This window comes from Acanthopagrus latus, chromosome 19, assembly GCF_904848185.1.
Source record: "Acanthopagrus latus isolate v.2019 chromosome 19, fAcaLat1.1, whole genome shotgun sequence".
NCBI classification, from domain to species: Eukaryota; Metazoa; Chordata; class Actinopteri; order Spariformes; family Sparidae; genus Acanthopagrus; species Acanthopagrus latus.
In genome coordinates, this window is record NC_051057.1 from 24,019,824 (window position 1) to 24,024,823 (window position 5,000).

At 48.1% G+C, this 5,000-nt stretch overlaps 1 protein-coding gene across 4 annotated transcripts in view; it reads left to right on the forward strand.

The window, feature by feature from the left end:
* rreb1a (ras responsive element binding protein 1a) overlaps nucleotides 1-5,000 on the forward strand; it is a 55,419-nt gene that overhangs the window by 23,149 nt on the left and 27,270 nt on the right. The window contains exon 2 of one of the 4 annotated variants that reach the window (XM_037079121.1): nucleotides 1,372-1,467. The exons of the other annotated variants lie outside the window; for them this stretch is intronic. The gene's annotated coding sequence lies outside the window, so the exon portion shown is untranslated. The remainder of the gene's footprint in view (nucleotides 1-1,371; nucleotides 1,468-5,000) is intronic. 4 annotated transcript variants of the gene reach the window in all.

Sequence of the window (5,000 nt, forward strand, 5' to 3'; positions counted from 1 at the left end):
CCTCCTCTCCTCCTCTCCTCTCCTCTCCCCTCCTCTCCTCTCCTCTCCTCTCCTCCTCCTCTCCTCTCCTCCTCTCCTCCTCTCCTCTCCCCTCCTCTCCTCTCCTCTCCTCTCCTCCTCTCCTCCTCTCCTCTCCTCTCCTCTCCTCTCCTCTCCTCTCCTCTCCTCTCAGTCCATCCTTCGTTGCCTCCTAATTAGTCTTACCAACCCTCTAAGCTCTTAATCTTTCTCTGTCTCCTTCCCCCTCTCTCATCCATCCAGAAATACTTCCACTGGAGCTTTGCAGCCTGTTGCATCCTCTCATCCGCCCAGCATCTTTTATTCCTCCTCCTCCTCCTCCTCCTCCTCCTCCTCCTCCTCCTCCTCCTCCTCCTCCTCCTCCTCCTGCGTCGTTCATCCCGTCTCCATCAGGAGGTCCACGCCGTCTTTAGCTCAGCTAAGCTTCTGTGCTGTTGTTTGTTGTCATCAGCAGCTTTACGTTTCCTGTTTTAAATTGAAATGCACACGACATGAACAGTGACTGTTTTCACTCATGTGAGGCGACTTGTAGCTTTCAGGAAGTGATTGAATCAGTCACACACCTGATACACTGATACATTGATCAGAGGCACTTCATTTTTATTGCAACTTCAGTCGAACTGTTATTATAGTATCTTCAGTATGTTTTATGTTTTCCAGTTTCTTCCTCTGGTTGTAGCCGAGCTTCAGTGGTTCTTATGTGTCTCTGTAAAAAGTCTCTTCCTGTTCTGATTTATTCTTCTTTGTATTTGCTGTGTGAATCTTTCTGGACACGTGTGCATGTTCAGTCAGTGAAATGAAGGATTATAACTGTTATTATAACAGAAAGTAAGATTATACTAAATATAATATCATACTACACTGTTCATGACACCAGATCCTGACTGAATCTGTTACGTTCTTCCATCGTCAGACAAAATAAATCTAAAATATAAACTGTAAAGAACCTTCCGGTGTGAAGACGGACGAGCAGATGAAACGATGGCGACGCATCTGAACGTCAGATTTGTGCAGTAAACTCTAAATTAACGATTAAAGAAACCTCGTTTGTCTTTTTGTCCGACGTACAGCTGATATCTCTCTGTGTTACCCATGATGCACTGCTCACTTTGTGTTTTCACACACAGACACACACACACACACACACACACACACACACACACACACACACACACACACACACTCTGCAGGAAGACCTCTGGACTGTGGAGTGGTCCACCTCCTGTGTGTTTGTGTGTTTGTGCGTTTGGTTGTCGTTGCGGTCGCACAATGTTCCTGATGATGTAATTGACTGTGTGTATTCTCTGTGTGTTTGTGTGTCACTGACGTTCTCTCTGTGCTCTCCCCCTGCAGTGTGAGCAGTGGTTGCAGACACACACACAACAAACCCCGCCCCCCTCCCGCCCCGCCCCGAGACACGAGCGAGCGTTGCTTTACGAAACAGGACGGGTAAATATGCTCCTCCCTCCTTCCATCCATTCATCCCTCCATCCTGCCGGCTGTCGCGCACAAACACACACCTCATCGCTCTGCTGTCTGTCTGTCTGTCTGTCTGTCTGTCTGTCTGTCTGTCTGTCTGTGTGTCCACCTGTCTGTCTGTCTGTCTGTGTGTCTGTCTGTGTGTCCACCTGTCTGTCTGTCTGTCTGTGTGTCTGTCTGTCTGTCTGTCTGTCTGTGTGTCTGTCTGTCTGTCTGTCTGTCTGTGTGTCTGTCTGTCTGTCTGTCTGTCTGTGTGTCCACCTGTCTGTCTGTCTGTCTGTCTGTGTGTCCACCTGTCTGTCTGTCTGTCTGTCTGTGTGTCCACCTGTCTGTCTGTCTGTCTGTCTGTGTGTCCACCTGTCTGTCTGTCTGTCTGTGTGTCTGTCTGTGTGTCCACCTGTCTGTCTGTCTGTGTGTCTGTCTGTGTGTCCACCTGTCTGTCTGTCTGTCTGTCTGTCTGTGTGTCCACCTGTCTGTCTGTCTGTCTGTCTGTGTATCCACCTGTCTGTCTGTCTGTCTGTGTATCCACCTGTCTGTCTGTCTGTCTGTCTGTGTATCCACCTGTCCACCTGTCTGTCTGTGTGTCCACCTGTCTGTCTGTCTGTCTGTCTGTGTATCCACCTGTCTGTCTGTCTGTCTGTGTGTCCACCTGTCTGTCTGTCTGTGTATCCACCTGTCTGTCTGTCTGTCTGTCTGTCTGTCTGTCTGTCTGTGTGTCCACCTGTCTGTCTGTCTGTGTGTCCACCTGTCTGTCTGTCTGTGTATCCACCTGTCTGTCTGTCTGTCTGTCTGTCTGTCTGTGTGTCCACCTGTCTGTCTGTCTGTGTGTCCACCTGTCTGTCTGTCTGTCTGTGTGTCCACCTGTCTGTCTGTCTGTCTGTGTGTCCACCTGTCTGTCTGTCTGTGTATCCACCTGTCTGTCTGTCTGTCTGTCTGTCTGTCTGTCTGTGTATCCACCTGTCTGTCTGTCTGTGTGTCCACCTGTCTGTCTGTCTGTCTGTCTGTCTGTCTGTCTGTCTGTGTATCCACCTGTCTGTCTGTCTGTGTGTCCACCTGTCCACCTGTCTGTCTGTCTGTCTGTCTGTCTGTGTATCCACCTGTCTGTCTGTCTGTGTGTCCACCAGTCTGTCTGTCTGTGTGTCCACCTGTCTGTCTGTCACGCCTCGCCTCTGATACCTCGCGGCGCCGCATCTTCTCGCTCTCTTCATCTCCTCCATCGCCGTCATTTGATCCCTTTTTCTTTTCATTCTTGAGCATCTTCGCCGTTTCATCACACACACACACACACACACACACACACACACACACACACACACACACACATCTGTAAACGCTGCTTCACCTGCTGCTGCCTTGCTGTCATGTGACCACCTGTCAGCTGATGATGATGATGATGATGATGATGATGATGATGATGAAGGTTGTGTTGTTCACCTGTTCTGTGTGTGACGGCTGTTAGCAAGGACACGTCCTGGTATTGTTGAAGAGATGAACCATCTTTAACACTCACTGAAGATCTATGATGTGATATATATTTACATCCTGACAGATCTGGTGTCTTAGGAAACATCTGTGCTTCTTAAATGTTCTAATAAATCTGAGACTGAAGCTGACGAACACACAATCAGATTATTATCGATCAGAGTTTAATTTGCAAACAAATGAACAAACATCGATCAGAACACGACACGTGTTTAAATCAGTGGCATCTTAAATGAGCGCTGGTGGTGATGCAACAGAAACGAGAGTATACCTTCACCGTCTGATTAAACCTGCAGCTGTGAAATAAATGAGTTCTTTAAAAACCTACAAAAACAGTAAAGTAGAAAAACACAGGAAGTTAAATTGTTGTCATCAAGTTGTACATGATGATCAAACTCAGGCGAGAGGAGACGAGTGTGTGTGTGTGTGTGTGTGTGTGTGTGTGTGTGTGTGCGCGCCTGCGCTCATCTGAGAGAGACAGAGCGAGTAGAGGAATCTGCGTCCTGATTGGCTGAGAGCTGGCAGACATTTTCCACAGTGAGGCTGCTCAGTGGTTGGCTGAGACTCTCCCCTCCCCCCCCGGCCTCCCGCTCTGGTATGCTGTACAGTCGAGCTGACACGCTGCCGCTGCTATCTCAACACTTTATCACACCAGGGCTAAACTCCACCGTGTGTGTGTGTGTGTGTGTGTGTGTGTGTGTGTGTCTCAACTGCACTACAAACACACACACACACACAGAGCAGGGAAGAGCCTGCAAGACAAGATGATGCAAGAGAGAGAGAGTCAGGGTTACACACACACACACACACAGTTTAACTTTTAAGAAAGTTAAAGAAAGTTTTGCGTGTAGATGGAGGAGGGAGGAGATAGAAGAAGAGATGGAGACAAGATGGCCAAAAGTATGTGGACACCTGGCTCCACTTTAAAACAAGTATTTTGATGTTTTTAAACGTGTCCTCTGCCTGACAGAACGCTGACAGTCCAGAAATCTGCAGATCAGCAGTGCGACTGTGTTTATTGATCTGTGAATTGATTCATTAACTGGTTCATCTCTGCACCACAATTAAAAAATCATCCTAAACAATTTGATAAACAAAAAGATGCAAAAGATGGAGATCAGATACACAGTGTGGACAAAAGTATGTGGACACCTCGCTCCACTTGTGCTCTCTGATTCCAGGTCTGTTTCTTTATTTAAATTAACAGCAAAACATTTTGATGCTATGAAGCAAAAATGCCAAAAACCGTCCCAGTCCAAGTTTTTGCAGTGAGACTTTAATGCTTTTCTCAGTTTCATACCATAAAGAGCTGAAAGCTGATTAATAAGCTGATTGTTTGGTCTCTACGCCACGTTAAAGGTCATGTTGAATGATGAGTTACAGCTGAGACGATCGCAGCTCGTCTTCTTGAGGTTAGTGACCTGCCAGTTGAAGGCACGGCTGGTTTTAGGGTTTTTTTGGTTTTAGGGTTGTTGTTGACTTCAGACTCGTCTCGCCTCTCGCCTGCTGTCCAACATCCCACAGCTGAGCAACATGATGCTGCATCGTTTGGGTCAGTTTGAAGAAAGAAATGTGGCAGGAGGGGAATTTCTTGCACAGTTTCTGTTTGAAGACTGACCTGGTGTCAGCAGCTCCACAGAGAGATGTTTCCCTGTTTGGTTTAAACAGCTTCATCGTGGCTGAATTGTGCAGGTGTCTATAGGATGTTTTTTGGCCGTGTAGCGTGAAGATAAAGCAGCTAACTACTCAGGATGATTCAGTGTTTACAGGTGGTGCTGCGAGTTTGTGTGTTAACAAGTCAGGGCAAGAAGGGAGCGGAGGACGGAGGGAGGAAGGAAGGAGGGAGGAGGGAGGAGGGAGGAGGGCCGTCAGGAGCGCCGAGAGGTGGAGGATGGGTGATGGCAGCTGAGTGTTAGGGGGGGGAGGGGAGGGAGAGCCGGGGGGTCAGCGAGCACGAGAGAGAGAATTCCCATCAATCTCTCTCTCGCTCTGAGCACGCTCACATATGGGGAAGCAGCGAG